Genomic DNA, 13,086 nt, shown 5'->3' on the forward strand with positions numbered 1-13,086 from the left:
GCACACTATTGGGGCACCCGGGTGACTCAGTTGCTTAAGCAACAGGACTCTTGATTTCAGCTCAGGTCATGATCTCACAGTTTGTGAGTTTGAGCCCCACATCCAGCTCTGCAATGACAGTGTGGAGCCTGCTTGGGATTTTCTCTCTCTGCCCGCCCCCAACCCCCTCTTAATAAATAAATAAATAAACAAACAAACAAACAAACATTTGAAAAAATAGCACACTATTCACCTTTTTCTTGCCTTGCTTTCTTCATATAGCATGTCCTGGGTATCAATTCTTCTACAGAGCTTCATGTTACTGAACTGTGTTTCAGAATTTATTTATCCAATGCCCTATTGACAAACATTTGGGTCATTTCCACGTTTCTGCTATTATAATTAATATTGCAAATAATAATCTTGAAATCATAGTCTTGTCTTCCTTCCTTCCTTTCCGTATTTTGCCAGTGTATCTTTGGGATATATTCCCAGAAGTGAAATTGTTAAGTCAAAGCTTAAATGCACATATAATTTTGTCAGATATTTCCAAATTCCCTTCTATAAAAAATGTACCATTTCTTATTTCCATAAACAATATATGAAAGTACCTAGTTGCCTAAATAAAGCCTTGTCAACTGGATTTTTGTCAAACCAACACATTTGAATTTGCTACCTAATAGATAAGAAATGATATCTTAATCTGAAACAGATTTCCTTTGTTATAACTGAAATTGAGCAACTATTCATATAATTAAGTCCTTATTTTTTGTGTGTGAACCATTTGCTTTATTCTCTTGTCTGCTTTGTATAAAATTGTAGTTATTTAAAAGATTTTTGAAGCTTTATATGTGTTAGGGATATACACTAACATAATTTATTGTTACATAAGGAACTAATGTTTTTGCCAGTTTGGCTTTTATCCTCTTTGTTTATGCTATCTTTTCCTTTGCAAAGGTTTCTTTTTATATATATACAGTTTATTTTTTCTTATGGTTCTTTTGAATTTTGAATAATAGGAAAACATTTTCTAACCCTAAGTTCTAGTAGAAATTCACTCATGTTTTTATCTAGTACTTGTGTTTTAATGTTTTTACACTTAAATGTCATCCATTTGGAATCTATCCTGGAGTGTGGTATAAGAAATAGATACCTTTTAATTTTTTTCATATTACTACCCAGTTATCTCCATGTTACTTACCAAAAATGTTGATCTATTCTCCACTGATTTGAGAAGATGTTTTTACCATATGCTACATTTGCCCTTGTAATGGTGTATCTTTCTTTGTTTGCTCTCCAGTTTCATTGGTTTGCCCATCTTTTTATGCACCAATATTGCATTTGAGATTTACAAAAAATTGGTAGTATGTTTTAGCCTCTGAAAGGGCTAGCCTCTCTCACAATTCTTTTCTTCCAGGATTTTTCTGGTGATTCTTGCTTGTTTCTACTGCCAAATGAGTTTTGTAATCCACGTGTTTAGCTTGAGAAAAAAAACATCAGCTGTGATTCTTATCGGATTGCATTATATTTATAAGTTGATTTAGAAAAAACGGGCATCTCTGTCCAGGGACATAGGTGACTTCCTTTTTTTAAGTCTACTTTTGGGTCTTGCAGGAATTTTCCTTAATATGTGAATATATACTAATTATAGAAAATTATGAGATAGTAGTTATCTATTATATTAACGTTCTATTTTGTTACACTAATAAATTTAAAAATTCCATATACAACCTTAGCAACAGAGTCAGAGTCACTAAAAATGGAATAAGAGGTGTGAAATCCAATGCTATGTAACATTTTGTTTGCAGTATTCGTCATTGCAAATGTTACAGAGCAATGGATTCCTTGAGCATCTTTGTGTGGAATTGATAGACATCACTTTTCTTATTACTAATTTTAGCAGCTTGGGTATTAAGGTTATGTATGTAATTTTTATATGTGCCAAGGAAATATCCATCAATTCTTATTTTGTTGTTTTATTTTTATAGAAGTGAATTCTGGCAGGTGCCCTTTTCGCATCTCTGGAAATAATCATATAATTTTTCCCTTTCAGCCTATTAGTTTGATTAATTGTGTAAATACAACTCCTCATATTGAAACACATTTATGTTCCTTAAAAAGTGAACCTTTTTTGATATATAATATCAGTTTCAGGTGTACAACATAGAGATTTGACACCTGCATACATTACTCTGTGCTCCCCATGCTAAGTGTAGTTACCCTCTGTCAGCAAAGATATAATGTTCTTGACTATATTCCGTATGCTGTACTTTCCATTCCCATGACTTATTTATTTTATAATTGGAAGTTTGTCCCTTAATCCCCTTCTATTTTACTTACCCCCCACCCCCCTTCCTTTCTGGCAACCATCAGTTTGCTCTCTGTATTTATGCCTTTTCTTGTCTTGTCTTGTCTTTCTTTCTTCTTCTTTTTTTTTTTTTTTTTTTTTTTTAGATTCTACATATAGGTGAAATCATAAAGCATTTGTCTTTCTTTGTTTAACTTATTTCACTTAGCATATTACAGTTAGGTCCATCCATATTGTTGTGAATAGCCAGCTTCCTTGCTTTTTATGGCTGAGTAATATTCTGTTTTGTGTATATATATATATATATATATATACATACATACCACATCTTCTTTATCCATTCACTTATTGATGGACACTTAGTTTGCTTAAATATCTGGGCACATGGTTTTAATGTATATTTTTTAGTGAACTGTTTGCTCAAATTGTATTGAAGATTTTTAATGTGATTAGTCCATTCTGATTTTTTGTTTCATTTTGTTTTGTTTTTGTGCAATGTCACCATCTTTTAGTATCGATATTATATTTACTTTATAAAATGCAATTAGAACTTTTCCTTATTTTTAAATATGTAATCCTTAATATTACTATAATTGAAAAACATGTATTTGTTAAGAAGCACTTTTACTATTCCAATGAACTAAGTTTGCCTAGCTATCAAAGAAGGCAGATAACTTCTCAAGTTAACTATGTAAGACGCTTTGGCTATGAGTGAGGGTTGAAGCTATGTGTCAGACTCTCAGAGCTATTTTTTCTCATTTCAGAAGATCGGATAGCATATAGTGAACGCTCAAAGACATTAGATATTGTGATAAGACGGCCAAAGAAACATGAGGCTGATGAAAATCATGAATCTGAAAACAAAATCAGTATACGCAGTGCAACAATAGGATGAAATATTTGAAACTGGGTTTATCCTGGAAAGTCCTGGGTGTTTAGTTATAGCTTTTATAGACTCCCTAAGGTTTAATTGACTTTAACATTTGTTGTATAAGGAGAAGAGAAGAAAAAAAATGAACTAACATTGAGAGCACTTACTAAGCATGAAGCTCTGTGCTCAGAGTGTTTCTTACTTGATATTATTGAATTCAAACCAAGAACCCGTGGGGATAGTTATTAGTTATTAACACTATTTTCGGGTGACAAACTAAGGTTTGGGCTTGCAAAGTAACTTTTAAAAGCTAACTTTCTAACTCATAAGTTTAGGGAGTGATCAAGAAAAAATTGAAAGCTAAATGGACATTTGGTTACAAAGCCCACTTTTAACTATGACATTAATAACTTTTGCTTTTCTGAGATTATTGGGGCAGTATATATCAGGAGCAGAAAATTTAGAAAACAAAATGCGAAAAAAAAAGGAAATGAAAACCTGAAATCTCATCATTTAAGGAAATAAGTTTTGAATATATCCTTCCAGAACTTTTCCTGCGTAAATTCATTCACACACACACACACACACACACACACACTTTTTTGGCAAAAGTGGGAACATTATACACATAACGTTTTGTTAACTTTTTTTGACTTAATACATGGAGGATTTTTAAGGTTTTCGAGATTCTGCTTTTTAAAATTTAATAACAGAATTTTTCTTCTGGCTCCGATGTGTCCATGTGCACACGTGGGTATCTTTTTCGTGGACCCTGGTGACTGGGCTTGCTTCCTAAGGCATTGCTTCTTAAGGGTTTGTGCATATTTTATGAGTAAGAGCAAAAGGGTTGAGGACAGATGGCTAAAGCAGGACCTGGCAGAGGCAGGTGGTCAATAAATGTTTGCTAAGTGAATTAAAGAATGCATGATGAATTACATTTTTTTTAAAAATGTAAATGCTATCACTACATCCTTTTAGCGAGTTAGGAAGGATGCAAGTTCCTGGGGATGGGGCCACTGCTGAGAAACGATTGTGATTATATTATGGTCTCAGTGCAACTGTTTCTGCTATTGAGAGTGAAATGATAAAGGAGTTCAATAGTTCTTGTGTGAAGAAGCGCATTTCAGTGCCCTCTTTGTGCTGCTCTGCGTCTCCAAATCTTACTCAGCTAACAGTCTACTAGTCGAGAAGCAGGCAGACGTCATACGCTGGCATGTTCAGGATAAGAAAATATGGAGATGAGCAAGTGACATGAAAAATACTTAATCTCACTTATATCCAAAGAAATGTCAACGATTATAAACACCTAGGTGCAAAATTGTTGTACACGGGCAGTAGAAATTTTGTACTGACAAATTCCCTTCCAAAAAGGCAGGACACGTTCACACTCTTCCCCATGGTAACAATGGCCGTTTCTCCACATCCATGACAGCTTTGGATCTTTTTTGTTTCATTAATGTAATAGGGAAAAAAAAAATCTATCTTGAGTTTCATTTTCTTGATAAGTGTGGTTGAATGTCTTTCCACATTGTTGGGGACAAATTCTTTCATTCCACTCTTCTAGGTTCTTTGGCTGGTTTAATGATTAAATTGATAAAGACAGAGGAACAGGAAAAAAGCAAAATTTAATTTCATACGTAGGGGAGCCCTATACCCACATGAGATGCAAAGGCAGTTAGGGAGTCGGGGCTTATATGCCATCCTGAGCTAAGGAATGGGGTAGGGGCCTGGGGCTTCCTAGTGGAGGAGCGTGTCGTAGGAAGATAAGAAGAGGGTTATTCGGTAGTCAGATGTTTGCCTGTCCAACAGGTAAGTCTTTCAGGTAAAAGTTATCTCTGGTAGTATCTCCCTTTCTGGACCTCTATGTAAATTCTGTTTGGCAGTTAAGGGAGAGGTAAAGTTTTCCTTGAATCCGCTAAGTCTGGACTGCCTTCACCTCAAATTAGTCCACGTGCCAAAGTGGCACATTTTCGAGTGCCACATCCTGCTCCCTTTCAACATCCTCTTGGGCCGCCTGCATCGTGTGAATTCGTTGTGGGCATCTAATGTTCATTTTCTGTCTCACTCTTTTCTTTTTCTTATTAATTTGTACAGTTAAAAAATAGTTAAGGTCAGGGGCGCCTGGGTGGCTCAGTCGGTTGTGCATCCAACTTAGGCTCAGGTCATGATCTCACGGTCCGTGGGTTCGAGCCCCACGTCCGGCTCTGTGCTGGTAGTTCGGAGCCTGGAGCCTGCTTCCGATTCTGTCTCCCTCTCTCTCTGCCCTGCCTCTGCTCACACTCTGTCTCTCTCTCAAATATAAATAAACATTTTTAAAAAAATAGTTAAGGTTATCAACCACTGGTCGGTCATTTACTCTGCAAATATTTCCACCAAATGTAAACCTCAACTTTTACCTGGTTGATTATGCCATACAAACATTCAGCATTCTTAATGTCACATTGTCAAGACTTTCTCCTTACCTTCTTGGCCATAATTATGCTTAACTTTAGAGTTTCTTTTCTCTTTTCTCTTTTTTTAATTTTTTAACATTTATTCATTTTTGAGAGACAGACACAGAGCACGAGTGGTGGGGGAGGGGCAGAGAGAGAGGGAGACACAGAATCTGAAACAGGCTCCAGGCTCCAATCTGTCAGCATGGGGCCTGATGCGGGGCCCGAACTCACAAACCATGAGATCATGACCTGAGCTGAAGTCAGATGCTTAACCGACTGAGCCACCCAGGCACCCCTAGAGTATCTTTGCCATTAAGATTCCCCCCCCCCCACCCCGCCCATGCAATATTATAAGAATAGACCCCTTTAACTATCATCTCTATGTTTCTTTACATTTACTCTGTCCGGAATTTGTTTTTGCATATGGAGTCAATTGAGGATCTCTAGCAAATTGTCCTCTCAGTGCCATAATATGCAGTGGAAAGAGTAGCGCATTGATTAATTCTATCTGTCGTGGCTGTTGGATAGGAGAATGGCAGAATGGATTAATAAATGCTCACAGAGCCCCTCCCTACCCTTTGCTGGACGGACTTTAAGGGCTGGGAAGGCAGAACTGAACAATACAAGCAGTGTCCTGGAATGGCGCTACAATTTAAGTTGCAGAGGAAGCAACTTAATACAAAGATAAACAGGAAAATACAAAGTAGTGATAAGTGCCGTGAGAAACCAGTAAAATGGGGCAATCTGATGAAGAAAGAGGGTTTCCTTAGCTGCGGTAGCTAGGGAAGACTTCTCCAAAGAAGTGGTAGTTAAGTAGCAACCTAAGTGACGAGCAGAAGCTCGGCTTAACGAGTCTGGGAGAAGGAAACTCTGGAGAGTGAAAGGCAAGTACACGGTATCTAAGGGTGCTGAGCTTGGTATATTTGCAGTCAGAATGAAGACAGAGGTATTGTGAGGAGGAAAGAGAAGGCTGTCGAGGTAAGCAGGGTCCAGATGGCGTTTGCCCTTGTAGAGCCTGGTTAAAAAAAAATTGGTTTTATTATAAGTGATGGGGAGAGACACTGGAAGATTTTGAGCAAGGGATCCCTGTGGTGTGGTTTACAATTTACATCAGTGTACCTGCCATGCCAGAAGCTGCCACCAGAGGGAGACAGGGAGAGATGGGGCAGTCACCCCTCAAACTCCCCAATTCATACCCTTCCCCTCAGGAAATCACCTTCAATTAGGGTATTACCTGCTTCAACAGAAGGCAATGCCCAGGAGGGGAAGAGTGTGTGTGAATAAGGGAAGAGATCAGAAACTTTGTCTAATTAAAAAAAAAAAAAAAAAAGGTGGGTGTTAAATAGATCTTTACGGACACATGTCTGACATTGTTTTCAAAGCAACCAAAGAAAGATGCATCCTCAGGACCGGCCAGCTGGTTAGTTCCCAGGTAGCCATGCAAACCTCACAGGGTGGCAGGAACTCTGGTGACTTTTCTAGGAGGTATGGACCTGGCTCAGCAAGTTTGGGAGTTTGCTGTTTTATTAGTGATTCCTGAGGCAATGGGATGAGAAAGGCTGAACTACAGTCACCTCTGAAGACACTGGCATCTACAAGCCAGGATAGCCATGTACCAGATTATAACAAGACCGCCCCCACCCTGTCCCCTGACAGGCAGGTATGCCCTGGTACATCTTCGCTCCAAGGAAACAAAACCAGAAGTCACACTTTGCCAGCCACATGCTTGGTGAATACAGCATATGTAAAACAGGTGAAAATGCTTAATGGTAGCCGGCTCTGCTTTTCATGGTGGAGACAGCTGCCGGGTCAACATGAATTTGGTGGTGGGGGCCGGGGGTGGTTCCCTACTGGCAGTCCTTGAATGAGCACAACCAGTGCTGGCCTTAGTGGCTCTCTTGTCTGCCGGTGGCACTCAGCTTGCTGCTTCAGAGAGAGGGTGTTGGAATAACACAAGTGAGTTCTAATCGTGGCTGGGTGTCCCGCCAACTCTGTGATCTCGGGCAAGTGACAGCCTGTCGCTAAAAGGGGATGATGGGATCACACTGCCCACTTCCTAAGCTTTACATCCTTCATCTCTAAAAGGGGATGATGGGATCCCACTGCCCACTTCCTAAGATTGTTGTAGGACTAAATGAGAACACACGTGGCAAACTAAAATGGCGGCTTTCATCCTGTGGTCAATGCTCCTTTTTTTATTGACAGTCTTTCCCTATATACACTCAGTTCATCTGTTGGATTATGTTTGTTTGTTTTCGGTATTTAATTCTAAATAGGCAATCCTATTCCAGATATGGGGGTGGGTGGGTCACTTCCTGTTTACTATGTACTGACAATGCCACCCTGTGGAGGCCACCACCCCCTTCCCCTTGAGTCACAATCTAAGCTTCCAAAGCAGGAACCCTCAGGCCACTACCTTCCAAACTCCATCACCTGGATGTTGGGTAATTATTCAATTTCACCATTACCTTAAGCAGAATCCTGTAAATGGCAAAAATGGATGGGTCAAATTTTCTTACAGGAAATGCGTTGGAGAGAAAAACGTGCAATCAGGTTAGGTGCCAGTAGATGACGAGTTTATCTTTAAAACTATTGAAACACATGCATCAAAATTCACATACAGCAAAATAATTGGGATTATGTCTTAGATTTTAACATAGCAGAAGTTGAGACAAAGTTGCTGATATGAAGACTTTAATGGCAAAAGAGAAATATCTTCAACATTTTAGACTCAAAAGAACATATTCCTTGCAAGGGAATGTGATCTAAGATCTGGGTCACTGACCACATTGACTACTGCGGCTTGACACATTGTGGAATTCTAAGACAACACTGTCGCCATTTACGCGGTGACTAAAAGGGATGTCAAAATTTTAGCTTGGCTTAGAAAATACACAGCTATGCTGAATACTCCAAAGGCAAAATTAAAGTTACTCAATGACTGGGAGACAGGTGGTAACCCATATACATCCTGGAACTAGGAGAGTAAATGGCAACCACAGTTTCCTTTTTTTTAATTAAAAAAATATATATCTATATATTTTTTTATTTGAGAGAGAGCGCGCAAAAGCATGTGCTCAGGAGTGGGGGAGGGGCAGAGGGCGAGCAGAGCCTGATGTGGGGTTTGTTTGATCCCATGAACCGTGAGGTCATGATCGGAGCTGAAATCATGACCTGAGTGAAAACCGAGAGTCAGACGCTCAACTGGCTGAGCCACCCAGGCACCCACAAGTTTTCTTTTTATTATTATTATTATCTTCTTAAGTTTTCTTTTTAAATAAAGCAAAAACATGAGTATACTTCAGTTAAACATTGCTAGCAGTCAGTCTATATATTTCTGATAGGCCGAGAGGAGTTTGTATTTAAAAAATTTTCGCCTGTACTCTAGCCATTTCCTTGCACCCATGAGCGTATTTTACATTTTCAAGTAGAAGCTTCAAAGTCAATCAATATTATGTGATAATTATAATCAGTCTGGGAAATACCTCAACTATGCTGCCTTTTGGCTTATTCCCTAAATGACTTTGGGGAGTGAGAGAAGTGACAAGAGAACCCACTCATATCAAAAATACCATAAGACAACTGTATTAGTTAGAGTTTTCCAGAAACAACCAATAGGAGATACATAGATGTGGATATAAAGATATAGATATAGATCCCATCGGTTCTGTTTCTCTGGAGAGCACTGACTAATATGTATATTTATAGCCCTGTCAGGCAAGAAGAGTTGATGTTGCAGATGAAGTCTGAAGGCAGTCTGTTGGAGAATTTTCTCTTACTTGGGGGTGGTCAGGTTTTTGGGGGGGGTTTGTTTTTGTTTTTGTTTTAGTCCTTTGACTGATTGGATGAGGCCCACTCACCTAATGGAAGACAATCTGTTTTACTCAAAGTCCACCAATTTAATGATAATCTCTTCCAAAAACACTCTTGAAGAAATGCCCGGAATAATGTTTGACCAAATATCTGGGTATCCCCTGGTCCAGTCAAAGTGACACATGAAATTAATGATCACAGCAACCTGCTTGTAGAGACTGTTCTTGGGTGAGAACACATTCAACCCAGTCTTCGGCTCAGCCTGGGTGACGTGATGAATTCCTCAAAGGAAGATGTTTTTGTAAACACTAAACTTGGAGACATGGCTAAAGAGAAGGGCGAGAGCAAATATTCTTTTAGTCTGCAGCAGACATGCCTAAAATCTTGGAATTTGTTTCTTCAACTGTAAAAGGAGCATAAGAATATAGTTATCTGTCCTCCTCCTCTGGGTTTTTGGCCAGATGAATTTGGAATCATCACACAGCCGAGGGAGAAGTTTAGCCACCTGGAAAGAGAGGTAGGTTGGTAATGATAGCGTTGAATTCAACACCCGCAGACATCACTTACCTGTACACACGCTAGGCCCTCAAATAACTGCAGAGTGAGTTTCTGTTGATGAGAATACTTTAAGCAAAAGCACAGGAACCGGAAGTACAGTTTGGTACGGTTTGAGGACTCTACAGAGCAAGATATCTGACATAGACCGGGCAAGAGGATCCGCCAGGAAGGTAATATTACAAATTCTATTAGTGTATTTAATTTTTTTTATTTAGAAAAAATTTTAGACTTACATAAAAGTTGCAAAAATGGTACAGAGAGTTCTCCTATGTGCTTTACCCAGCTTCATCTAACACTGTATCTCACGTAATCGATCTAAACCAGGAAACTAACGCTGATACGGTACTATCAACTAATACACAGACCTAGCTTGAAGTTTGATTTTTCTACTAACATCCTTTTTTCCTGGTCCTGGGTCCAATTCAGGATTCCACATTGATTTAATTGTCATCTTTACTTAGTCTTGTCCAATCTATAAGAGTACCTCGGTCTTTGTTTTTCATCTTTGAAAGCTAGTGGGCACTTTGTAGAATGTCCCTCAGTTTCGGTTCGTCTGATGTTTTCTTCTGATATGACTGAGGTCGTGAAGTTTTGTCAAGAACTGCACAGAAGCGATGTGCCCCTCTCATTACATCATATCGTATCGTATACACATGATGTCAATGTGTCTCGTTATGGGTAATGCTGACTTTGATCACTTGGTTACGATGGCACCTGCTAGGTCCACTGTAGTTAGTATTTTTTTTTTTTCAACAATTAAAAAGCTTATGATGGGGAGAGAGTTTGAAACTCTGCATATAGCCCATTCTCATCCTATCTTTGGTCACTAAGTTAACCTGCACCACTAGCCCTTTCTTGCAACAATAATTGCTGTGGTATTCGCCTAATGGTGATTTTCTAATTTTATCAAACTATAAGAGAGGGGTTTAGGCTTATTAATATTTAATTGGATTTTCACTTTTGCTTTCTTTGGGTCTATAAATCAAGATACATATATAGGGTTTAAAAATGATAAAACTGCTAGGGTGCCTGGGTGGCTCAGTCAATTAAGCTTCTGATTTCGGCTCAGGTCATGATCTCATGGTTCGTGAATTTGATCTCTGTGTCGGGCTCTGTGCTGGTAGTTCGGAGCCTAGATCCTGCTTCGGATTCTGTGTCTCCCTCTCTCTCTGCCCCTCCCTTGCTCACATTCTCTCTCTCTTTCAAAAATAAATAAACATAAAAAAAAAAACTGTAAAGCTGCTGATATGCCCAACTCCAAATTTGGTATTATAAAGAAAGCTATTTAAGATATAAATTTATATGTCCATTATCAATAACCATAAACTTCTTTTTGAGTACGTACATATTGCACGATATGAACTTTTCCAAGGTAATTTTTCAGTTCTGACACCTATGAAAATCAAATATATAAATAAATTGTACTTAAAATCTAGTTTTTAAATACTATATCCCTGTGTTAAACTATGATCTACCAAATACTGAAGAATGATCAAACCTATTGTTATCTCTAGGCATTTATTTATAATAGCCTTAGTAAGATTTCTCCCAAATTATCATTAAGAGTGTTATTTGTTTTAACTTTATCTAATCTTTTAAAATTTCTATGCTGTGAATAGTTAGTGTTCAGGTATAAATAAAAAATAAACAAAACACATTTTTTGTGGTCACTCATTAGATTGGTTTTCCTAATTAGGCTGTATACGCAGAAGATTTTGGAGTCCATTTTTATTTGAATAAGTAAAATTTCAAAAATGGGTTTCACAAGTTGTCAGCTTTTCATTTTTTCCTTTACAAATCCCATATTGCTTACTGTCAGTATCATTTGCTAAAACAAAGAACATCTCAATACTAAAAAGCTAAGAAGGACATGATCTTAGAAAAAAGTACAGCCCTTCAAATGGAATACATTTAGCTTTACTTAAAACCTATGTGATAATCTTTCTTACTACTCCCTGGGAAGACTTTCTAGAAGATCCCAGTATTATAGGTTGAATTGTGTCCATCCCTGAAAAAAGAGAGGTTTAAGTCCTAACCCCCAATACCTCAGAAAGTGTCCTTGGAAATATTATTATTGCAGATATAATTAAAGTAAGATGAGGTGATACTGGAATAGGGTGGGCCCCTAATCCAATATGACAGGTGTCCTTATGAGAAGATAGCCACATGAAGGCAGAGACACACAGGGAGAACACCATGTGCAGACAAAGATTGGAGAGATGTATTAACAAGCCAAGTTACACCTGGGGCTACAGAAACTAGGAGAGAGAGCGGCAGGAGACAGATTCTCTGTAGGAGCACTCTGCTCCAAAGCCAACCTTGTCTATACCTTGCTTTTGGATTTCTAGCCTCCAGAACTCTGTGTGTGTGTGTGTGTGTGTGTGTGTGTAATGTACTATAAATAATTTTTATATATTTATGTATACAAATGCATGCCCATATGGTACACATCCCTAGGAAACAAATGCATTCGATAATTAGCAATCTTTGGGGGAATCTGGGTTATACTATACTGTGGAAATTCCATACTGAAGTTCTATTCCTTTGACCCTTAGAAGACTTCTGAACAGGGATGTGGTAGGTCAGAATTGAGCCTTAGTAGAATTATGCTGGCAGTGGAGTGTAGAATAGATTATAAAATAAGGTGCCTAGAAGTGGAGAGCACGGTCAGAAGATTACTGCAAAGATTCGCCCAGGAGGTACCAAGGACACAGTCAAGAAAGGGGACCCTGGGAAGGAGCAGATAGTCCCAAGATTAGAGACAGAGTGGAGATTTTTAATTAAAAATAATTCTTTGTACTCATAATTGTTAGAATGTTTATCGAGTAGGAAAGAATTTTTAATATTGTTCAAAAGCCTTAAAATTGGTTCTGTCTTAGAACTTAGAATCCCATTCATGGGAATCTCTCCCATGGTGGTCACAAAAGTGTGCCTCGCAGGTCTTTGAATGCCGGGAGCGTAATTGACTGACATCCCGAACGGTGCTGCTCTCTGAAATCCACCATTGTGGCCCAGCTGAGGCCACTCTTGTCATGGGCTGCCACCCCCAATGGCTGAACTCAGCAGGGATTCTTAGGCAGGATGCTTTTACTAGAAAATGCAGGACCCCTCTGATGGACAAC

General features: G+C 38.5%; 1 protein-coding gene across 6 annotated transcripts in view; it reads left to right on the forward strand.

Moving 5' to 3' along the window:
• The first annotated feature begins 9,761 nt into the window (after window positions 1-9,761).
• Window positions 9,762-13,086, forward strand: part of LDB2 (LIM domain binding 2) — a 402,888-nt gene continuing 399,563 nt past the window's right edge. For 2 of the 6 annotated variants that reach the window (XM_042984884.1, XM_042984886.1), the window contains exon 1: window positions 9,763-9,923. The gene's annotated coding sequence lies outside the window, so the exon portion shown is untranslated. Of the gene's footprint in view, window positions 9,924-13,086 lie in introns of all 6 variants that reach the window. The other 4 variants (XM_042984880.1, XM_042984879.1, XM_042984885.1 and 1 more) reach the window with 3 other exon arrangements.

This window comes from Panthera tigris, chromosome B1 (assembly GCF_018350195.1).
Source record: "Panthera tigris isolate Pti1 chromosome B1, P.tigris_Pti1_mat1.1, whole genome shotgun sequence".
NCBI lineage: Eukaryota > Metazoa > Chordata > Mammalia > Carnivora > Felidae > Panthera > Panthera tigris.